The following is a 25,953-nucleotide window of genomic DNA, read 5'->3' as shown; positions in this document are numbered from 1 at the left end:
AGACACATGTTACAGTTGCTCAAACACCTTTTCACAGTTTTTCCACGTTCACAAGGGTGACCATGAGAAAACAAGCACACAAGAGTACAGTTTAAAGGGACTGTACAGTACTGGTTGAGGTTTGGGATTTTCATGTTTTGCACATTCCTAAGTGAGATAATGAGAAACCTCTTATGAAATATGAAAGAGCATGTAATTTCAAGAAGGGTTTAACGTTTATTTGATGAAAATTGGTTTTCAAATGGCTGAGATATCAAAAAAGTGATAATAATAAAAGGCGACATGCCACAACTTTATTAGGATCTCTTTGTTTCACCTTGTTTTGGGATATCTCAGCCATTTCAAAACCAATTTTCATCAAATAAACTTTTGATACCCCATGGAATCGCATGCTCTTTGACATCTCATAGAGTGTTTTCTGAATATCTTGCAAAGCATTAAAAGCTAAATCCTCACCTCAACCAGAATTGTACACACCCTTTAATTGACACACACACGCCAAATGGTACTGCTTTCAATTATTGATCCGTCGGAACTCGGCTCTAAGCCCAGAAATAATGGCTGAATATGTACAGATAGTAATGCCGGTGTAGCCATGTACTTGCAAACTCACGGGTTAATGCACTGTCGTGCACGTCTTGCCTCGAATTATCCACCGGAAGTCTGGCCATCTTTGAACGATGTGCGTGACTTGGTATCAAATTGCCCCCGTTACAGTAAGGGCTCCTCATATGACAGTGACCAATAACTATAAGATGCAGTATCTACTATCTAGGCCTACGACGCATATATTACTATTTCAATGAAGAATTTTCATTTGTGTGTGTGTGTGTGTGTGTGTGTGTGTGTGTGTGTGTGTGTTTGTGATGGCGTGCAGACAAGAGCGCTTAGTGATTTAATTGTCACTGTAGCTGTCCCCTCCCCTGTTTGTCTGTCTGTATGTCTGTCACAGGGCTCCCTCTCCCCATCCCTTCCCTCTCTCTCCTTCCGTCCCCCAGCCCATTTACCCTTACCCTTTTCCTATGCTGATTATTTTGCCTACTTTCTTGGGTCTCACGCCTATAATGTCAACCGCTTATCCCGACATGTTTGTACAGCTGTACCTGCCTTTTATCATACTTTAGAAAGCCTTCGAGATTTTGCTGGCTTGCGGTCCCTTCCTTAGCTGACAAGCGCACGATGTTTCATCATTTATGTATCTGAAACATGACGATAGGTCACGTGTATTCACCTGCTCAAAGGCAGCTATTTTCAGTTACATACAAGCTTTTAGTTTAAAGCAAAACTAAGGCTCCTTGCGCTCTATTGTGCACACATAGAAAATAATTCTCTTCTTCAAAGATGTTATCAAAGAAATAATGATGATGATGATAATGATGATGATGATGATGATGATAATGATAACAATTTATTGTAATAATAGCAATAATAATAATGATAATAACAATAATGATAATGATAATAATAATAATAATAATAATAATAATAATAATAATAATAATGATAATAATAATAATAATGATAATGATAATAATAATAATGATAATGATAATAATAATAATAATTATAATACAATGATAAAAATGATATCAATACTACAGTGAATTATTGGGTTGATTTCCGAATTTTGGGCCTTCACTCCTCACAGCATTTCACATATGAGAGTGAGTTCGAACTTTATTAAAAGATCCCACGGAATACATGCGTTGAAGATTAGATATCAGCTCAGGTAACCTCCTCACATTCCCTAAAAAAAAACAACAAAAGCAACTCAAAAGAAAGTGGAAGGCTGGCGAGAAGAAAAAAATACCTTTCATCGATCATCTTAAGACTAGTGACTTATCCTTCCAAAAATGCTGTATCTTAGGAGTTGGTCTCAGAAAATGAAACCAACTCGGGCTTCACTCTGCTTCCAGATATTATTAAGGTTTGCAATACAATACGCATGGATCTGTCTCACTTTGAGGATTCTATTCCCACTGTTTCAAGTTAGCCGAGTTTGAATCCAGGACTCCCTTAGCTGCGATGCACCTCAAACCAAGTGTCAATCGTTTTAAGTTACCGTGATGGAAAATCAAATCTCAGATTTTGACAGATTAGAAACTGGACGGCGGAAATGTGAACTTTTCTGATGACCTTTCTGTAAAGGAATCTGTGTTCACAGGATGAGGTCTTGATAATGAGACAACGAGAGAGGGAGAAAGAGGGGAGGGGCAGGGGAGAGAGATGAACGGAGTGAAAGGGGGTGGGGGTGGGGAGAAAAACACACACAAAACTGTCGTTTGCAATAGCTGCCTTGTCACACTTGCGGGGTGCAGACGAATTCGAGCCTGTCTTGTGAGAGTAAGCTTGAAAATGTCAGAATCCACACACCTTGCACAGATCTCTAAATTGCGGAGAAAGAGGTATATCGGATGGTTTTTAAAGGGAATCTTCACTCCTGGATCAACTTGAATCAAATACAAAAGAGTAAAAATCAGACGAACAAGACTGCAGCTTTCTATAGAGAAAACTAATGCAAAACTTTAAAAGTCTATTGTCTAACTAGACACTGCATTAGGGGAATAGGCTAGTGTAGTTGGTAGGTACAAAATTAACGTGTGAACTTGCGAATCTACTGCTGTTGCTGGTGATGTATTTGGTGTATAGCTGGCATACAGCTCTTTCAACAAGTCTGCAAAATTTAATTCTCGATAGATTTATGGGAGCGTCGATTAACATGATTTAGACATCCTAATCGCATTTTATTTTTCCTAGTTTGTTCGTTTCTGTTTCGTCGCTGTGTTTCCATTTTATTCTCCACGAGTGCCAGCATCATTATGAGTTAATTATTTACGGTATGCAGAAAGGTGACATAGACAGAACCAAGAATGTGCACAGAATTTCTCCAACCCAGCATGTCTTCAAAAGTAAAAGAATCAGGTTCGTAGGAAATATCAGGTAACGAAATATGCAATTGCATGGTTTGGTGGTTTTCTTTAGAGGAATGCAATAATTCCACTTAATAACAACAGTCTATGAATAAGTTGACAGAAATAGCGGATTGAAAAAAAAAAAAAGAATATGAGATCCGATACGTGGATGTAGAGGTAAACTGATACAACAGCTTGAAGATTCACCATGAAATAGATACAGACAGATGCAAAGCGGAGGATAGACGTTGCGACCAAAGGAAACAAAGAAAGCAATAAAAGAATTCTCGTAAATCTGCGAAAGAAAGCTAAGATTTTATTACGATCAAAATGAAATATAAGGGGGCGCCGAGAAAGCCTGCGGCCAGAAACAACAAGTCAGCCCGCCAAACAAGTTATCACCTTTCCGATATGAAAATAAATGCACACTTTAGAGAAGGAGAGAAAAAGAGAGGGAGATATGGGAAGAGTGGGAGGGAAACATTATGCTTTCGAGGATAGAAACGACTGAATAACTTGTTATACGCCCACAGTCGTTTGAAAATAATTGCAACCATTGAAATTCTAGGCACATGAAAGTGTGAAACGCCATCGACGCTTGAGACATGCTCCAAAGGAACCAGGGAGGTGATATCACCTCCCTGAAAGGAACTGAGAAAACGTAGAAGCAAGTGTGGGACGCGCAGAATGATCCGCACAACGAGCATGTTATTGATGAAGATGGTAGTCTTTTATTTTGCTTCGGAATAATAATGAGTTGCTCGGCTATCTTTGGAAGGAATAAATGGCCTTGTCAACAGTATCGTTTGTAGAAAACCCTAGATAAAGTTCATCCGAATGAATATTATGATAGCTTTGATACCAAGTTTTCGTTGATGAAAGAGCATAACAATAGTGGTCACACCTCTTGTGCGGTTTGGTAGCAGACCTGCCATTGGTAGACTGGTAATGCATCACATTTACCCTTTGCTTAATCATGTTAATTCAAATTCCTGACCATTATTTTGATTATTAAGAAATCCTCGGTGCTCCATCAGTGAGTATTTCATACGTTTGGAGAAAATTACATGCAATATCTCTCACGTTAATGTAGTTTTTATTCATTATATCAACATAATGGACGCATGTACGAATCACATCCATATTGACTTTATAGGAGACCATCATCGCTTTCAAATTTGGTTGCATTTGGACACAAGGGAAACTTTTCTCGTGTTCTCAAGTTCATCTCTTCATTTGACATTCTTGTTAATGATCGAATGTATCGTGTTTGCACACACTCATAGAAAAAAATATCAATGTGATTATTGCCAAGTGGTCACTGTAAGTAATTGGATTGACATTTTCACACCTCATAACGTTTTGTTTACTTGTCGTTGGCGTTATTGACCGAAGCTTTTCTCTTTCGTTAGATGCCAATGTGTGTTGCCAAAACCATGATGAATATGTCCGATGTGTTCGTTAATAATGTTTGTTGTGTTGGAGAGCCGAGCTTCTTTTGCCAACTGCCCATCAGATAATTATCACCTGACACCAGGTGACACTGGCTTACTGTGTCAATTAGCCCGGCCACTGACCCTGGGATGACTTGGTCCGTCCGCTCGACCATTCCACGTTTCACTCAGTATCAAAGTAAATACAATGTTTGTCCAAACAGATGATTATTCTGAAATTTCATAGCAGGACTCCACACATAAAAAACACAGTCTCCTACAAAACTTGATAAAAAACATTTCGTGTTTGTTCGAGACATTGATTCGAGTCAGCCTTGTTCTTCTCTTACCCTTTTTATCTATATTTAAGGTACTGAGCTTTGTAAACGTAATGTCCTCCTATAGAAGCGTGTTGAAATTCTGTCCTGTGATGTGGATTTCTCCTGTATGGCAACCAGGTGCACTGAGGGGATTTCCCATTATCTGTCTGCCCGCTTCTTAAATCCTTTATGCGATGACTCACCAATTTTGTGTTGATGAAAGAACGGCGCACGATAGCATGATTTATTTCTTTTCATTAATCCTCACTTCATACATCTGAAACGCTAGCCATTCACACTCTCTCTACGTTCACTTCATCGAGCATGCGTACTGTGAGATTGATGCGGAGGGGCGGTTATTACATGGTGATTGGGCGAGTCAGCATATCACGGTCAAGTACAAGTGTAGAGCGAAAGCAGCTCATGTTAAGAGGTACTCGTGTTGAAATTGGCTGTAACTGTCTGCTTGTTTGGATTAGATAGACGACGGCGAGTCCATACTCTCTACTTAAGTCTCTATTGGCACCCCCCCCCCCCTTCCTCGCGTCTCCACTGCCTTCGAAGCCATCATGTGGACTGCCTTGTGGGATCCCACATCCGAAATGCACTGAAGGCTCAATGTAGTATACGATGAAAAAGAAAATAGTGAGTCATGACATATCTGCGTCGCACATGATTCACGGTCGCAATGTCGCATTTAAATGGGAATCTCAGGTTTTTATCTTTACAAAGACATATTCAATAACTACCGATGTGGCTCACCTACAACCGCTGATTGAAGGAAAACTATTATCAGTTCTGGGACCTGTTTTATGAAGAGTGATTATTTGATTTCTATCATAAGTCTTCGGCAGTCTGTGTGGTAAGGATATTTATAATCGATTATATCTTTTGATACAACGGGACACCTGACGTGATGAAACTGGTCTCGTATCCCACTCTCCTCTGCCGGACATTTCATTATATCCGTTTTTTACTATCAACCCTCTTAAAAAAAAGTGTCGGAATTCGATTCACAGGAGTTGCAATTAACGTGAGACTCGGTAAAAACGGTACAATACTATGATTTTCTATGCTTTGTGCTATACTACTGCAAATACTAATGCACAGACGTTTCCCCGTTTTGCACTAAATGTGTATGGTACCAGTAGTATGAGCTTCAAATTTGATAAAATTGATGTCGTCGAAAACGACATCTGCGGATGAGTTTTAGCGAAGATTTGGAAAGCTTGCTAGGGGTAGATTCATCCGTCTTTGCTCCCTATAACCTGCAATAAAAAATAAAAAACCAAAATAAGACCATCCATTATATAAAATCACTACACCCGTTGGGACTATGAATTAAATTTCTGTCAATAGGCCACTTAATCGCGACATCATAAAGACTAAAGTCGCCATTTGAATATAGCCATAGTTGAGACTGAGGAGGTCTCAATCGCATAGTGAAGCTGCCTCGATAGAAAGTGATTAGCAAGACGGGCATGGTGGCAGTTATGACAGAGTCGTGATCGTGTGTCAGGGCTCACAGCCCAATCCACGCCCAAACACTCTGTATACATGATAACAAAGTACAATCATGTCATCAGGAGTGCGCTAATTATACACGCTAATCGCAAGGGGGTGTTGCGGCAAATAATTTCCTTCCTCTAGTCCATGACTTGGCTTGTGTTAAGTCCTCCCAGGTCTCCATCCCATCCAGTATCCCGAGTCCAAAAAGTCTTGGCAATGGCAATTAGGAATGTGAAACCCCCGTCATCCGCTCGCTTCGAGTCAGGGATGACTCAACACACAGAGTTTGAATGATGGCAATAGAACGTGATCTCACGTCTAGGTGTTTGGGTGTGGATAGCATCGAGAAACCACCACCCGTCATGATTTTAAATTAGAAAACAAGCATCACCATTCCCGGGAAATTAACTCATCATAAATGTTCAAAGGAAGACAAAAATCTTGTGATAAATGTCGGCAGCACTTCTGAAATTTCTGCTGGATCAGTTCCACTGAGCTAGTTTCATTCAAAAATAGTAAGATCAATGTGTTTATGAGCTGAAAATATGGTGATGGTCATTTATGTGACAATAATCTCCATGATGAATTATTTTCTGTCAAAAAGTGAATATTAATTGGAACGACTTCTAAATGATAAATGATGGATTGGATTTCTTCCACATCAGTCATGTACCCCCATAAAAGAAATGGCAATTATGATACAAATAATTATTCTCGGCAGAAAAATAAGACCATATAAAACGGCAGAAACAAAAAATTAATCAGACATCTTATTTCTTAATTTGACTGTCGGAAATAACCACGGTAATTTGCATGTTGGTGGGTCATCTCACATAACGTGCTCCAGGCTCGCCAGAGGGTTATCTTGAGCGTAATTATGATTTGTGACGTCCCTGGGATCACATGACTACTTCGGTTAGGGTAAAACATTTTCTAACTTTACATTCTTCCGAAAGGCATATACATTCTTCATGACTTCTGTTTGACGCGCATTCAGGATGACGTGTTATAACACTTCCTCCAACACAACGGAAGATGTTCTCTCTACAAATCCAGAAATATAATCATGCTCTTGGACTATTTTCGTTCCCCTCCCCCACAACACTGGATGCGAAGTTATCATCAAGTCCAGTCACAAGGTCCTAGTCCGGCATAATGTTGTGTGATTTCAATTTGTTGATGCAGTTCCTATTTCGCTAAATCTTTCGCAGATATGGTATAGGGAGACCTACTCTAATTAGCTAAATATCATTTACAAAGAATTCAGTCCTTAATTCAGATAAATTCAGCTTCAAGATATTTTCATTCGATGACTATCCAGCTTTTGACAAAATGCTATTCGACAATTTCCATCACAGGCACTTTTATAAACTCCAGAACACGTGCTAACCTATAGTGTTTACGTAATACTAACAACACTCTGTATACTCAAACAAAAGATAACTGACCAGACATATCCGTATATGATTAGCTCAATTTTCCACTAATAGATTTTGTATACTATTACAGGTCATTGTTTAACCCAAACATATCTCTAAAAAGGGGCACTGGTGGACACGTGTGAAATAGAATGGAAAATATCCATGATTAAAAGACAAAGACAAAGAACGCTGACGCTGACCTTTAATACTGCGAATGAACCATTGCAGGTTAGATTTACATATATAGATGTGAGATAGAGGTTGAACACTGAAATGAGTCGAGTAACAATCGCAATACACAGCAGCCACGCGAGGATTCTTCTCCTCGGAGGGTTTGGCAGGAATAGCGACTGAAATCGCTTCTCAATGGGCGAGAACTTTCAACCACGACGAAAGGCTTGCTTTCTTTGGTTTCACACCTTACTGGTGCGGAGGATAATGAGAAGTGAATGAGTCTTCTCTCTAAGCATTTCGGTGGTTTGAGGCTGATACACCGAGTCGCGGATGACGGCTCGAGACAAAAGTGTTTATCGCAAGGATTTGGAACTTCATTCTGCGTCGCGCGACCATGACGACACAATGCCGTCACACCTACTTGCGACTTGGATAACAGAGTTTAGACACCCGACATAACAAAAGCGCAACCCATGGTTCATCTCACACTATGCTGGTATAATCGCTCGAGAATTCGCAAACCGAGAGTGGAGTGGGAAACAATATTCCACCAGGGCCTCAGGAATTGAATTCTGAGAATACTTGCTCTATATTTCGGCACCATATTGAAATTTGACTTTCAAGTGTACTCCGCACTTGATGATCTCTAATCTTATTACATGAATATTAGTGAGGTGCCACTTGTCACTGGAGGGGGGGGGGGGGGAGGAAGCCTGCATACATATGGATTTCTGCCATAGAGTTAGATCAGGAAACGAAGTTAACCCCGCTAATTTTGCTGATACCGCGAATGACAGTATGCACTGAGTCAACGGTAATCCTTTAAACAAAGACATCCACAGATCAATGGTTTTAATGATGCCATGATGGGGTTAAACGAGGCCAGACCGAGATGGTTTACGGATTCACATGATTGCTATATCACTTACACCTGACTCAAGAATTTTTGGGAACACATGGTGCAATGGCATGCAAAAAGTGACTTTCTTACCTGACTTGCCTACCCCTCTTTGTCCTAGGATGGTGAAACGAATGTCACGCTGCATTTTAACTGGTGACTGTTTGTTCGAACCCGTCATGATGACACTTCTCTGTCTCCACGGTCTCAAAAACTTGACTGAACGTGGCGGATGTCACTTTCTTCTTTTGATCGGGGTGAGGTTTTCAATTGGATATGAAACAAAGCTTTCCGATTGTTACTTGCTCCAATTTTCCGTTTCCCAAGGAACAGAACAAAATGTACGTCCTTATTCCATACAAATGAGGGATAATGTCTAGTATGAGCGCCGGATGAAAGGAAGATATATTATGTCATACCATTTTCTATCTAAAGGAAATGAGAATGTAAAGCGAACACGAATAACCCCCTACAGATTACAACTTTAGAAGGACTTCTTTCTCCTATTGTTCCTCTCGTGTCAGGCACGTAGGAGGGCTCCACATCAAGAAGACTTCAATAACATCTCGGTGTTCGAGAGATAGAGCAAGTTGTTCCTCAGTGATGGGATAGTAAACGGATCCCTGGTCCCCGGAGATTGCTGCAAGCCTGACAGCTCTTTCCTTCGAGAGCAAACTCGTTCGTTTCTCAGCTCTCAATTCGACAGTCAGTCGGCCACGGGACAAATTCGAAGTGACACGAGTATTTCGCAGAGTATCCAATATCTCTTGCTATGTCACATGCCAGATAGGCACCTTACTCGCTGTTCCGAAATGTTTTGCGTCCCACGATGACATTGGCTGTTCAAAGTGAAATTTTCAATAGAAGCTCAGGCTTGTTCCAATCTGTAATGGTAAATTAGGTCCCACGCCCATGTACTTCGTTCATCGGAGCGTGTTTTAGAAGGTTAAGTTTTGCAGGATGTACTCTTCTTGAAATAGGAATTTTGGTACATGAGTATTTCAGGATGGGCCAACCACATCCACCTCCTTTCCACTGTCATGAATGTTTCCTGATAGCTACAAACTGGAAATGACGATATGAAATGATGGCGCTGTACTGGCGGAAGTGCTCCTAAACCTTCCCTCTCAAGCTGAAAGTCATAGAACACGAACCAGACAGAAATGCACTACTAACAAGAACTTAAGTGGTCGTAACGGTTGACAGGATACCAGAAGAACCTGCCTGTCGATGTTGCTAAGCCGCCGTGCAAAAGTGAATGTGAATAGACCGCAGTCGAAGGAATCCCGGGCGCAGCGACACACGCGATTGGACAAAGCATTCGTCACTTTTTGATCAAGAGGTGGCGCTCTGATAAATTAATCCTAGAACATAGTTTACCTCCTCATGGGTAACATCATGGGAGTACGCGTCGCATAGACGATCATATCATGCTTGTCGTCGTCAGAGTGTCTATCCATTCTCATCCTAAATAGACGCATCATTGTGTATGCTCATGCGCTGGTTCGTTCGCACCCTCCTAATGATTTGATGTGAAAACAGCCCTGTCAAAACCCTCCAGTGTGAAAAACACTCCTTTTGCATTTAAATTTTTATCAAAATAGGACTAAATGAGCAGAAAAGAAAAACGCCGCATCCTAATGGCAATTGAGATGATCATCATAAATTTTCTTTTGTCAGGAATTATACATTTTTGGGATAGATTTTCATAATCTGTTTACGACAAGTCGTTACGACAAGTTTGGGGTCTTTTCAAATCAATATCTCATAAGCATATGGCGAACGTCTAGACTGATTGGTCCTGAAAATATGAATATTACACTGCATAGAATATTGAAGCACAACGCAAGCTTCCTTTCGATATGTGAATTGGGTCGTCCAATGTCAGATTTAGACCAGTCGACTGTTGTGACTACCTTTCACTTTTTCGTCCTCCCCGCTCTATAAAAGCAGAGAACTTGTTGTAGCAATAGCATCCGTGCTTAGAAGTACATGTACATAGGGATTTTTACAAGGTATTTGTGTTCCTGTCATACAAAAGACTTTTAAGACCTTGTAATCTTTTTTTTTTTTGATCATCAGTCTTTTTTCATTCTTCGCTAGTTGATTTGCCGAAATCACATATAACAATATCTATTTTTCTTTGCTTTTCAGCTGGAGATTTAATTGACTTCTGAAATATAAAATTTACGTGATCTACTTGTTATTGCTTGTTGATAATATCAAGCACTGACTGCCAACACTTCTGATTTGGATTTCAGTTTGGAAGAATCAAGTGGAGTCAGGGATCGCCGCACTGATTGATCAAGAGTGGGTGTTATCTGATCGGATATCTATATCTTAAAATAACAAATAATATATAAAAAATATCAAAAATAACATTTTGAGACCGAGCATTTGCCTGTGCAGCTCCCAAACTGTGGAATGACCTACCATAATAGAAGACAGGAAATCCCCAACTGTAGCAGTCTTTAAATCACGACTCAAAACACAACTTTACCCAAAGAGCAATGTGGATCGAGTAAAAGCAGTAACATTAGTAGAACACATCAGTGAAAGTTTGAGGAAAATCGGACAATCGATGCAAAAGTTATGAATTTCTAAAGTTTTGGTGCTGGAACCGCTGGATGAGGAGACTACTAGAGGTTATGACGTATGAGTGGACAATAATATAAAGAAAATATAAAAGGAATTCCACAAAAATTCACTTTTCTAGCAAAATGAAAGAGTACTTGACTAGCCGCTCTTAGAAAGCAGGGGGAATAAGTGCTACCCCTAACATATGTCAGTATCAAGTTGATTGAGTATGTAATTTTCATGAAAAATGAATTTTTATTGAATTCCCTTTATATTTTCTTTATATTGTAGTCCACTCATACGTCATAACCTCCACAGTAGTCTCCTTACCCAGCAGTTCCAACGCCAAAACTTAAAAAATTCATAACTTTTGCATCGATTGCCCAATTTTCCTCAAACTTTCACTGATGTGTTCTACTAATATTACTGCTTTCACTCAATCCACATTGCTCTTTGGGTTTACGTTCCCTTTAACTGTCTATTATCATCAAGTACATCAGGAGTTTTTGCAGGGCAAAAGAACATAATCATGTCTATAGGTTTTGTTCTTTATAAATTGATATATTATATCATAACATTATTAATATCATAAATGGTATCATGGACCCTAGTGGTACGGTCCATGATGGTATGTATTATAGAATATGCGAGTAAATCATTCAGAATAGTTTTCCAGTGGCTCTGTCAGGAAGGGTTTGTAATCTCGTCAAACATCAATACGTACTTTGATTGTGACGGCCCTTGCAACGCTGAACACGACATGAAAGTGAAAATGCAATAATTTAATGTATTTTACCTCTAAAAGATTGATAGATTTTGTTTGAACACTTGATCTTCCTTAGAAAATATTATGTAACCAAAATTGCTACTGTATTTTCGTTTGTACATTGTATTCTTAAAAAAAGGAAGTTGCAGAAATAAATCTAAATTGAAATTATATGTATACATACATACATATAAATAGATAGATAAATAGATAGATAGATAGACAGATAGATAAATAGGTAGATAGATAGATAGATAGATAGATAGATAGATAGATAGATGGATAGATACTCGTAGATAGATAGATAGCTCATATGCGGCGTCTACGAGAAACAATACTATGATATGAATACTTTGATCCGTAGCGCTTATGCCAAAGATCACATGTGTGATGCTGAGAACCCAGCAAGACTACACAGTTTGTTTGTTTGTTTGTTTGTTTTAGCTACTGTACAAATTCACGCAATATAAACATCATATTTTATTCATTGTGCCAAATACGGCCATTGCTGACACAGCATGCAGTGAAATGCGTCGTATAGGCTCTTAGCATTTACTCGTTTGTATATTTAGGCTTCCTAGGGCATTGGCAAGTGATTTTGAGGGCTTATTGCATATAACATAAGATATGCCATGTCTAAAAGACAATGATTGAGGGTGAAAAGATAAGTGTTTATATACGATGTACTCATTATCATTCCGGTTACAGTCCGTTAATCAGAAAATGACATAAAGTTCGTAATTTCGAAGGTTCACTAGTATAAGCACTCTTTTTTTCTCATTTTCGGATTAACGAAGCAGCGAAATACGAACATTATTCTTCTTTTTTTTTTTGATTAACTATATGGAACCTTTGGAATAAACCTTCGAATAACGCGACAAATGTTCGGATAAACGAACTCTATTAAATTTTTAGATTAATGAACATCTAGGTATACATAAAGAATGTGTGTGTTTCGGAATAACGGACCTTCGGAATAACGAACCGTATTTCATTTTTGGACTGACGAACCTTCGGAATAAAAAACATCACCCATTATTCCAATAGAACCACCTTTTCAGTCCCTCTGTCATGAACTCACTCTTACGAGTGGTAAAAGTAGTTTGCGTTCATTTTAATTAGTGTTTAAGTGAAACACAGGTCCCTGTCTGCCCATGAAGTGCCACAAAATGAAGATGATTTTAGACAAAGGGAGTCAACGCTGTTCAGAACATTTCAGGATACTTAGAGGGGAAGGGTAGTAACTGATCAGTGGGAATCAGTGGAAATGCTGGGAGATGATTGTTCCAATCCTTATGGGATTTATTCAAGAGTTCATTGTATATCTATTGTTGTGTGAAAATGATTTGCTTCAGAATGGTCTCATATTCAAGTAATGTGCAGTTTAATGCTTCCAGGTTAGCGTCCCTGGTCAGTGACGGAGCATTAATCTGCACATTACTAGTCTTGAATATGAGACCGTTCTGAAGCAAATCATTTTCACACAACAATAGATATACAATGAACTCTTGAATGAATCCCATAAGGATTGGAACAATCATCTCCCAGCATTTCCACTGATTCCCACTGATCAGTTACTAGCCTTCCCCTTTAAAGGTTAACCTCATTTTAGGACAACCTAGAAATATTCGCTCAGCTGAGCAAATTTCAGCGTGCTGGACTGTTGACTTGGCACGATGGTGATACTATACAAGGTATATGTAGAGGGTTGTGCAATGAAAGAACCAACAAAAGTACTGGGAAAAATGATTACTTAAATTCATGAGAGTTTTTGCCATAATTGTTGGAGAAAATTAGTTTTAACGTTGAAAAAAATGTAATTAAGTTATATACAGTCAAGCCTGTCTATAGCGGCCATCCACGGAAGGCGAAATAGTGGCCGTTATAGAAAGGTGGCCGACTTTTGTGTGCATTGTCTACATGCAAATGTATCATCGTTGTATACATCTATAACTACTTACATGTACATATGTGTTTATATACATATGCACACGTGTGTTTCATGCATTTAACAATGCCGGTGTTGATCAAGTTGTTGCACAGTAGCATAAATAATACAGTCGTGAAGAAAGCTTCACACTAGTGCATTATTATAACTAAATGAGTGATGAATGCAGGAGTGGCGCCTGACAAAATAATGCCTGAATTGTCGGCTCGGCTGTGGCTCCGTGTGATTCTATGACCGCTATTATAATCTTATAGACAGGTTAAAATCTACCGCGGGGAAAAATTGTGGCCGCTGGCCGCGTTGGACAGGTGGCCGCTATGCAAAGGGTCTTTAACAAGACTAATCGGGGGAGGGGGTTCAGTGGCAGCATACAGCAGGTGGCCGCTATAGACAGACTGCCGCTAAGGTAGGATTGACTGTATTTACAAGGGAAATATGAGTGCTTCATTTCTGATCGTGCATCTCCTACCCCAGATATTATAGTCATCTGTACATGTACTGTAGAAATCAGTGGAGTACATACTGGCAATAAACAATGGTCTATTCACGAAACATGATCGCGCCCAACTGAAATAGGTTATCACGGCAGTCGAAGGAATCGTAAAATAATTTCCGGAGGTAAAAAAATTCTCTATTGTAGATCACCGCCACTCATCAAAACATTTGATCACTCGAACTGAAACCAAGAAAGTCAAGATCGTTTAGAATTTAAGAGCATCATTATAGAAAAGACATTTTGACAAACATGCAAAATACCATGCTGTCTGAGAGATTTGCGTACGACTGTATTGTCGTATTCTTTTGTGGTTTGAATGCTAAGTAGAGAAAATGTGTATTTCCTGAAATCGCAATGTATACTTTCATTCTATCTTGGAGGATGACTGCTTTCTTTCTTTTTTCTTTTCTTGTTTGCTGCACTTTAAATTCAGAGCAACATTAAAAAACGAAACGAAAACTCAAACTGTAACACCTCTTACAAAAACAAGTAAACTACAGTGTATACAAGCTGTCCACTTTCGATTTATGTGTCTGCGAGGACTAAAATGACATTCCCCTGACTAGCAGGCCACCTTCAAAGGGTCTACGACGATCTGAACAGTCAAATAGAAGTCACTCCGTTCCAGTTCCACCTCCATGGTTCCAGTTTGCAATGCTAACGAGGTCAAACATGTCAAATAAAGGTCGATTCATGATCACTTGTATGTCACGTAAATCTAAGGACGCCTTTTGTGTATTCAAAGAATTCAAGGTAAGTTTCAGTTTGCACAGTTCATACACCCGTTTGTACTTCGAGCCAGATTTTTACACAGTCTGCTCTTGGACAGACTGAAATATAACATGTGATACATGATAGCCCTTGTTTGCCAAACTTGACGGGGAACTTAGACTGGCTTATTGTGACTTAAATTGACAATTCACTCGACACTCAGTCAAAGCATTATTAGCGATATGACGGTACAGTTCTCATAATGGAAACCCACCATTTTTATATACATTGTAGTATAGTGTTGAGTGCGTGGAGATATTACTCGCTTCCATCGAGAGAAAGGAAGAGAGGAAGGTTTAAACAGTGCACATGTAAAGAAAAATGCCTCTTTCTGCAATCCCCATCAAAAGTATAATGTAACCTCTTTTTTCATTGATTACTTACGTTAATATTTCTTTACGTTCATGTACATTGTGCCTATATGTTAGTAATCATGTTTTAGATGGAAAAAATAATCTTGAACTTGAACTTGTACCACGCACTTTGCCGATGGAAGGTAAAGATTAAGGTTCTTGATCTGCAGCTTCTCACTCAGTTATTTTTTTTTTTTTGCTTTGTTTAATTTTCCATCTAAGAAGATAGCCCATATTCATACTATATACACTATAGCTGGTCTTCCATGCGGTCCAGTTGGAACTTAGGCGGGACTGGTTGAGGTGAGGATTCAGCTTGTAACGTTTTGCGGGATATTTAGAAACCACTGTATAAAATGTTAAAGAGCACACAATTCTAAGGGGAATCAAAGTTTGTTTGATGAAAATCGGTTTTGAAATTACTGAGATATCCAAAAACAAGGTAAAACAAAGAGATCCTAATAAAAGCCGTGGCCTGTCAATTTTATTAGAACTGCTTTTTTCGTATATCTCAGCCATTTTAAGACCAATTTTCATCAAATAAACGTTGAATCCTTCTTGGAATTACATGCTCTTTCATACTTCATAAGAGGTTTCTCATTATCTCACCAAAAGTGTCATAAACCTGAAGATAAGTCTCAACCAACATATTGACCAAAACTATATTATACGTTCCCTTTTGTTACACACCCTGCTCTTTGCGATGAATAAATGAAGTGGGATCTTTAACGTGCATGAGTTGTGACTTTCACACATGGGACCTCCATTTTGTGTCCTATCAGGGACAGAGTGTTTTGCCTCTTATTTAGAGGGGACGGTATGATTGCAATCAACATGACTCGGGAATCGAACCCGGGTCCTTTGGATCTGGAGGCAGACGCGCTACCGACTGAGCCAACTCATGTGATCATCTGCTTTGACAGCAGCCCCCTCCATTTCCAAAATCTCTTGTTTGGGTACAGTCATACAGTTCGCAGCACAGATAGAATCAAGTTTCTATTCCCAGCAGTGTTTTCCTTTAATGCAATGTTGTATCGATTTCGCATAGCTTGTGTTGCGTATAGGTAAATGTTTTACTGTAACTCCATTTTTGTTGGAAGTCAAAATAAATGAAATGAAATGAAATGGATGAATGATTGAATGAATGAATGAATGAATGAATGAATGAATGAATGAAGGCCAAAGAATTGAAAATGATAGTGAAAGCTTTGAATATCTTTGTCATCTTCCAGCTGCACCGCCTGTAGTGGGACCAGTCTGCTTTATTATTCCAAACAATGTCAATCCACTAGCAAAAAAAAAAAATAGATAAAATAAAATAAAATAAAATAACCCATGGTCATCTGAAAACGTAATGACTGCATTGGTCATGTGACATTATTGACGTCCTTATTCACAGAAGATGATGTGCTAAAACACTGCAATTTTGTGGAGCTTCATAAACAAAGATGTTATGCCATGCATCGGTTGAACACTACTCACTACATTATATTGAAATTTCAGCACTGTTGCCACTGGTGAAAATTCACTTTTCACAATAATCCCTGGCAGTGAAGTATAAAGAATGTTCCTCCATTATCCATGAAAGATGTTACTTTCTCTAAAGAAGGAATGCAAGTTATTGTACAGTAATACATGCAATCGAACTACTAAAAGTAGGTCCTATAGCTCTGTGATCAAACAATAGCAGGCCCATAGGACTATACGTGTGTGTGTGTGTGTGTGTGTGTGTGTGTGTGTGTGTGTGTGTGTGTGCGTGTGTGTGTGTATGTGTGTGTGTGTGAGTGTGTGTGTATGTGGAGGGGGTTCAAGGGGCACCGGTGAGCCCCCCCCCCCTTATATTCCATCGACTTGTTATTGACATATGGGGATATTGTTCTCCCTGCTGTGAAAAAGAGGTAAGTCAAGCGCTCTTTCATTTTACTAGAAATATGAAGATATGTTGAATTCTCTTTATACTTTCTTCATATGGTTGTAGGCTACCTACATAATTTAGTAGATTTGAATTCGTTTTCTTTGTTTGTTTTATTGTTTACTTACCAAAACTAACTTTTTACGCCATTTTTCTAGTCAAACATGTGTGTGATGAGAGGGGCTGCAACTCCCAGTCTCGGCTTCCGCGACAGTAATTGATAGAGAATGCACTACATTGGGTTTAGCTCTCAAACAATCCACAGAATCAAGAAATGTCGAGCAATTAAACAAAACAAAAAATAGGATGAAAATGAACAGTGCTGAAAAATAAGGGACAAAGCAAGCTGACCTGCAGATTTAGGAGTGGTGAGTGAGAAATACCCTACTACACCTTAATACCTTGATACACATTGCAAGTCTCTTTTCCTGTCATTCAACAGCTTTATTCACACACACACACGCACACACACACACACACACACACGCATACACACACACACACACACACGCACACGCACACACACACACATTCACACACACACACACATACACACACACACCCACCCACACACACACACACACAAGTCGATACAGTTGTCGTGTAAAAACAAACATCTTACATTCCATCTTTGCTGATAATAGTATTATACCGCCACGCAAATTGAGTCACTAGCGATACATCACGTTTAACGAGGTCCGGGAATCGGCCGCTGTCTTTCTCAATAAAGAATTAAATGTTTATTCTATATCCATAATCCTTCGATTTCCGTGGTGGCTGTGTGACATGCAGGTACATGAACCGTAATAGAACACACCGGGCTCCCCGATGACTGCCATACACGCGCAAGAGGGACAGTCACGATTGACATGGCAACGTGAGAGAGTGGGCCATTGGTTGCTTCGGGGACGTACGGGCGGCGCGCCTCGTCGTCTGCTGTCATAGGATTGCCTCATCGAGACTCCACGCGTGCTTGTTGCGACAGGCAGCGCAAGTCAGCGAGTGTTCGTTCAAAGGAAACTATAGCGCACTTGAATTCCCGTGGGCAAAAATAGCCACGGCTCTACACCGTTCGACGTCGACCACAAGCTTCACTTGCGGGCAGACCCCTGCGTGTGATAGGAGGAGTGTTTCTCTGCGAGAACATAGGAGGAATATAGCTACTCTGATGCATTCACGAGATATGCATATGATCGTTGAAAAGCACCAACGCGTCAACCGAGCTTTGAGGAAGTATTATTACCTGACAATAATGAACAAGACTTGAGAATTCTTGGATATTAAGACGGAAATATATACGTTCTCTTCCAGTAAAAGGTATGTACACGGTTTTCTAATGCACTTTATTGTATTTGAGTGAAACACAAACGGGTGTAATCACAGTCTAAACAAGGAAGAACGGATACATTGATAATATGCATTTCTGTAGACAGGAGATAGTGAAAGGAAGAACTATATTATCGCAAGGCAAAGGCGGAAACCCAAAATGGAGAGGGAGGGGAAGGGAAGGAGAAAAATGGGACAGCAGCCATTAAAGGCCTTGATTCAGAGTCATGATTCTCACTTCACCTACCCGCTGTGACAGAGACACAAAAAGTGCGATGGGCCATCTGTCTCCCGGAACGCAATTATCTATCTTAATTTTTGTACATAATTTGTACATAATCATCGTATGAACTTGAAAAAAAAAAAAACACCACCGAATGATGTGTTCACGTCAAAGACCAAATTAAGTGTCCTGTGGATTGCAGAGTTCATGAATAGATTTATCTACTTCACTGTTTTGGACCGCCGCCGTTTTAAACTATTGATAGATCGTACAGTACGATTACAAGTAAATAGTAAAGATGATAGGATCAGAATCCCAGAAGCACGCCCGCTTGCTGAGGAGGATGACAATGAGGAGATTCGTATCAGATGCGTGACAGAGACTCGAGGTGGGAGGAACAGCTGTCAAAGCAATGGATGTCACTGCGTTATCATTTATACCCTAAATTCTGTCCAAATTGTGTGCAGTCTCAACCATCCTGCGAGGTGACACAGTACTCTCTTGTACTCCCGTTTTCAAGGCTTTACAGCTTGGCCATGGAGCTCCAACAAGTTGTATGTATTATAGCGCCATGGTTGAGACATCCGAATACGACGTTTGCACCAAAAACCGGTAAACATACATGCAGTGTGGAGATTATGTATGCTATAAATGGTATAAAGGCAATGCCGTAAGTTTGTTTTGGTTGTTCACCTTGCATTTACCAATCATGATGGACAGGAATACATTCAAATCAGAACTCTTGAGCTCAATTCAGGTTTCCTCATTGTCTGCTTTTCAATCCTACAAACCTGTGAATGCTGCTGGCAGTTTCCATTGTGAGTAATTTGCGAGTCAGACTATTCGGCTAATCGTCGTGATATACTTTCGTGGATGCATTCACTTCTATTTTTATCCATTTACGGGTGATACAATAAGTATTGTTGAGCTGTCGACCACAAGGTCTTGCCACAGACACTCAAGAGCTGCTACAAATTTCGCTTTTGTGGGTTATCATATTTACAAACTCGTATAAGTTTTGCAGGGCCCGCGGAACGTTTTTCAGTGTGTGTGTGTGTGTGTGGGGGGGGGGGGGGGGGGGGGGGGGGGGGGGCTGCCGGACACCGGGGTGTCATGGTCAAGGCACCCCCCCCCCCCCCCCCCCCCGCTTAGACGCACCGGCGCGGCGTAGCCAGGATATGATCGGGGGGGGGGGGGGGGGGGGGGGGGGGGGGGCGGTTACTATGCGAGGGATCGAAGCGACCGAGCCCGAGCGGAGAGAGCCAGAGGGGGAGGGAGTGAGAGGCGGTGCCCCCCTCCCACGATGGGTGAGAACTTTTTGCATTTTGATGTTGTAAATGGTGCAATTTGATGCATGTTTTTGCGTGCTTTATCGACTTGAAACGGCCCCACCTGTTTAAGGTAGCAGGATGTTTGATGTGGATTATTATTGAACAATTTGCCTTTAAAGTGGTTGCATTCAAATAAACTTCTTGCATTAATTCTTACAATGAATTTCATGAACGCTGTCGGTAAAAGGCGTGCACACGAGGGTGTACATAAGGGATATTTCTCCTCCCACGCGAAGATAACTTTACATTTTCAGACCTGAAATGCTGCGATCTGGTGTAAACTTTTGGTGCAGTACTTGGAATTTTTTGTAGCTCCCCCCCCCCCCAAAAAAAAATGATAATAATGGAAAAAAATTCGGGCGTTTTTTTTTTCAGGGAAGTGTTAATAGCAAAATCACGGAATTTAGCTCTTATTCTGAGTGTGCATCATCTCTGTGTTTGTATAAAGTCTAATGAGGTAGAGCTAAGGGAGGGTGTGGGAGTTGTTGCCCCTCCCTATCGACGGAGCTTTTGCGTTTTTAAAATTGAAATAAAGCGATCTGAAGCACTTTTTTGTGGGAAATTCGGAAATTGTCATTCCCCAAATAATACTATACTATAGAGGAGACGAATCAATGGGAGGGTGGCAAGATATCCCTCCCATATTCGAGGGAGCTTTTTTTTTTCATTTAGAACTGAAATTCAACTTGGGCACTTTTCTGTTGGAATATCTGGAAATTGGTCTATTAGAGAAGTGCAAGTCTGTGGAAGGAGACATAGCAGGAGGATGTGGGAGGGGATAAGCCAGGGCTATTCCCCCTCCTACATGAGGGAGATTCTGTATTTTCTAATTGCAGTTAAACGTTTTGGTGCACACATTTTGTGGCACCTGTATACTGTATTTGGAGAACTAAAAGTCTATAGGTATGTATAGCCATAGTCTACTTCTATGCACAGGGCGGGGCAAACTGGGAGAAAGCATGGGAGAGTGCTATCCCCACCCTTCCCGTACGAGGGAGCTTTTGCCTTTTTAGAGTTAAAATTGAGATATCTCGTTTATATACGCATATTTGATGGAATATTCGGGAAATTGTCCCCCCCCCCCAAAAAAAAAAATGATCGGGGGAACTGAGAGAAGAAAGGGTTGATTAAAAGGGGATATTTTCCTTATAGGCCTACATGAGGGAACTATTGATTTTTCGGAATGTAAGTGTGGTGCTTAGACAGGAACTTTATGTAAGGGCGGAATCTTAGGAAATTCAAATTTTTAAAGTGGGCGTTGTGATTTTTTCCCCGATTTCCCCCCTTTTTTTTCTCTCTCTTTTTTGTCACGAACCAACAGTGGGGGGGGGGGGGGGGGCTGCAGCCCCCAGCCCACCCCCCACCCCTGTTGCGCGGCCCCTGTTTTGTCGTTTTGTCAGTCAAAACACGCGACTCGGTGGTTATTCAGTGTTTGACAAGAAATCGAAGACTAAACAAAATCAGTCTCATGTTCTCTTAGTTTTGTTTGATTTGGTTTAATTCTGTACTTTTTTTTCTCCAGATATAGTAAAATAGATACAAACTGTGCAAAATAGAAGACACAACTCAACAGAGGAATCGTCAGTTCTATTCTCTCTAATATACAATAAACAGCAATGTTGTGAATTTTCATATTACATAATCGGTCATTGAGAGTATACAATATGAAAACAATACAAAAGAAAATGGGCCTACTGAGATATCCAGAACAAGTCATTCTATCACCATAAAAGGTGAGACCTGCCTTTTATTTAGATCACATTGTTTTACTTTGTTTTGGATATATCAGCCATTTCAAAACCGATTTTCATCTTATAAACTTTGAATTGTTTGCTCTGTAACATTTTCAGTAGCCTATCTCGCAAAAAGTAAAAAAGCTGAATCGACTTACCTCCACCATACCCTCCCTTTAAATTTCCATTATTTTGTTTTAATGCATTAGTGACTCTGGGAAGTGAATTGTTTATAAACGACGCCATAGTCACAGTCGAGTAACCTTTTGAACTCTTTTCACGTCCAGACCTGTAGGACATGACGTTAAATAGACATTGACTTTCAAACATTGCCGTAACCTTGTTACCTCATTGCCTATTGATTCTAGTCAGTATCGTGCAAGGTCTGTCCGGATTTCAGAATCCCGTAGAGAATGTGTTAAGTAAGTACGTTCCTCTATTGTTAACTCGGCTTTTACCCACATTTTACCATCGTTAAGATTCTGTCCTTAGGTTTCGATTCTCGTTTAAATCGAGAAGAATTTCTAACATTGCGAACTTCATCCGTCTTCAAAGCCTTCTCCGATATGCCCGATCATGCTCCGGGTTTTCTTTGACCCACGACTTTCAGCTAGAGCAGTTGCCACGTTCGGGGTGATGTTGAATTCGAGAATAAAGTAAGATCGAGCTTTGGTGGTTTTACATAATGCAGAGTTTTAGCTCTAACGTGGTTGTAGGTCCTTCATAGTCAGCCAATTCGGAAGAAAGAATGAATGAGCGTTAGTGTTACACGCCCTTGAGGGGATGGGATGGTTGGTTACTATCGTGCGCTGCATCCAAACACTTTCAAAGGAGATTGAACAAGTGTTACCTCTTAAACACTTTTCTTGATATTCATTGTCCTAAGCAAGGCACCTCCTCTGCAGTTTTGCTCCTCTCAAACTTCTAGCGTGGTTACTTAAGTACGAGAATTCGATCACTGTCATGGTCGTAAGGATGTGTGGGTCAGAAGGTGTGAAAATGACAAACCGATAAGAATTGTTTTGCTTCTGCATGAACTTGATGATGAAGATGAGTGAGTGTATTGAAGGGGCGGGCGGATTCCAACAAGGACTTTCCAAAGACTATTGTCAACATTAAGTCTTTGAACATTGGTTACGATCGATATTCAAATCCAAGTGGTTTCATCATTGTCAGTTTCATCACAATTAGACGTAATGATCATATTGAAAATAGAAATTGAATAAGACTGCTGATCATTATGATTACTAATTCTGATCATTGTTATCAATTTCATTATATTTGTTATCATCACTATACCATGTATAATGACATCTGTCTCACTGCTAATGTACGCACTGCAATAAGACGAATGTAGCCTGTTGTACCACTGCTAATCACCCACGGTTCACCCACCCATCTCTCCCCCACCCCCCCAACACACACACACACACACAAACTCAAGAGTCTAAAACGAGAGAAAAGTCTGTGCATGTGTGGTGTACATTGTGGATAAAAACCATCCAGACATTGCATATAACTGGAATGGTGTCAATAGGGATTTACGCCTTGTAATCTCGAGAGTTTTTTTTTTAATCAAAAGACGTAAGTAAATACTAAGATATATAGGAATTTCACTCAGTATCGTTGCCTTGGGGACTGGGAGATTTAGCGCAGCCAGCCTGCCTTGTGATTGGTGAGCCACAATGTCATAAAGAAATACTAGACGTGATGTATATCGGATGTACTCCTTTATAGTGCCGTGTTGATATGTCGCGGCGTGTCTCACCTTTGCCGAGCAAGTTAAAGGACAAGTTCACCTTCATAAACATAAGGATTGAGAAAATGCAACAATATTAGTAGAACACATCAGTGAAAGTTTGAGGAAAATTGGACAATCGATGCAAAAGTTATGAATTTTTTAATTTTTTGTGTTGGAACCGCTGGATGAGGAGACTACTACAGCTTGTGAGTCATATGCGTACAACAGTATAAAGAAAATGTAAAAGAAAATTCAACATATTTTCACTTTTTTCGCATAATAAAAGAGCACTTGACTTGCCTCTTTCTTAAGGCAGGGGGAATAATATTACCCATAACATTTGTCGGTAACGAGTCAGAGGAATGTGTACTTTTTTTCAAAAGATGGAATTTTGTGAAATTCTCTTTATATTTTCCTTATATTGTTGTACGCATGTGACATCTAAGTTATTCATACACTGCAGTAGTCTTCTCATCCAGCGAGTACTGCACAAAAACTTCAAAAATTCATAACTTTTGAACGGATTGTCTGATTTTCCTCAAACTTTCAATGATGTGTTCTACTAATATTGTACATTCTCTGAATCCTTATGTTTATAAAGGTGAACTTGTCCTTTAAAGGTAGGAGCGCATTTAAAGTAAAGTTGTGAAATGCTAGCTCACATCGCGAGACGTCGTATTTACTTTTATAAGCCATGCGCTATGTTGTAAACAACACTGGAAAATCTGGTGTTTTGAGCGTAAAACGTTTGTGTTTTCTTTCCTCGAAAATTAGGTGTTTTCTCATTAACTATGTAGGCCTAACCACGGAGAAACACTTAAAGACTTACTAAACTTGATAAAGAATATTTTATGATGATACATAACAGAGTCTTTTCAGTTTGCTGTGAACGAGGAGAACCTGGTTTGGCTTCCAGAGTTCGATACTTGTTCGCCTCTAGCAATGAAAATCCGAGTAGCTGGAGTAATACATGTAATTGTTTCCCAATACACATACCTTTCGGTGAAGTGGCAATTCAGAAGTACGTCGGCTGCCCTTGTGCTCCCAGTCCCGTGGCATGTCGTCTATACTGTGTGCTGAGATTGCACAGCGTGTCTGTACGTTTCACCCGAATACTGGTAGATTGAGAGGGACAATTACTGTAATGAGAGGACACTTGTGCCATATTCTCAAATCAGCTGGTGACATCATGCTCTAAGATAGTTGTGAACATGATATGGAATCCAGTGTGGTGCATGCACACTTGTTCGGATAATAAGCCTTCCTCCATTGTTCGTCTTGGCCCACATGTTTTAGGCCTGCTTGGCAGTGCTGGGTAATTATGATGGTCCATTAGTCGCCATCGCAAAATAGTGCTTATTTCCCTGGCTAGATAAGACTATGTGACAGTGATGGTCTTAATGAGATGTGTTCAATGCCTGAACCACGGATCTCTCCTCACTCATATGAAAAAAAAAGAAGATAAGAATCAACGAAAAAGTAAATGAGTCATTGCATAGTCCATCTTCTTGATTTGATTTCAATGTGATAAAATTCAATCATTTTCCACACAATAAAACGGATGAAATTTCATACAAAGCAAAAGTATACATTTCACATATCATTGCAATTGGTGTAATTGTCACATACATAGGTCCGTCCCATAAATCCCATACTAACGAGTCTTTTTATCACAGTAGCGTTGAGCCACGCTCATTACCTCATTCATACTCCGAACCCTTTCATCTCCCTCATACTGAATGGTACTGATCCAATCTTCCGCATATGCTTGACCTTTCATTGCAATTAATTAGTGACTATGCAGAGCGTATGACCAGAGTAGCTCTTCCGTTTTGAGATATAGAGCATGCAGAGTGAACACATTGGATCTTCGTCTGTAGGTCGAATTGATGCCGCGAGAGTCGAGTCGACTAAGCTCCTTGAGTCGAGGAATGGCCGGCTTGGAAGTATGGGAGGAGTTCATGTAGAGAGCATGATCTGGCACTTCAAAACGCGTATTCAGCTGTGTTCTGTATAGGTGATAAAAGTTCTTTTACATAATATGCTAACAAAGAAACAAAGAAGAGTGCAAACAACAACATCCAATAACAACAGAAAAAAAATCATGGG

The 25,953-nt window shown here is 40.0% G+C and overlaps 1 long non-coding RNA gene across 1 annotated transcript in view; it reads right to left on the bottom strand.

Annotated features, from left to right (window-relative positions):
- Window positions 1-9,893, bottom strand: part of LOC139739632 (uncharacterized) — a 69,830-nt gene extending 59,937 nt beyond the window's left edge. Inside the window, exon 1 of the long non-coding RNA XR_011711518.1 lies at window positions 8,761-9,893. This is a non-coding gene — a long non-coding RNA (uncharacterized lncRNA). The remainder of the gene's footprint in view (window positions 1-8,760) is intronic.
- Window positions 9,894-25,953: the final 16,060 nt, after the last annotated feature.

The sequence above is a fragment of the Diadema antillarum genome, unplaced genomic scaffold (genome assembly GCF_040938485.1).
Source record: "Diadema antillarum isolate AM-2024a unplaced genomic scaffold, OU_Dant_1.0 seq00000809_RagTag, whole genome shotgun sequence".
Taxonomy (NCBI): Eukaryota; Metazoa; Echinodermata; class Echinoidea; order Diadematoida; family Diadematidae; genus Diadema; species Diadema antillarum.
This window is presented reverse-complemented; position numbering and strand designations above follow the sequence as displayed.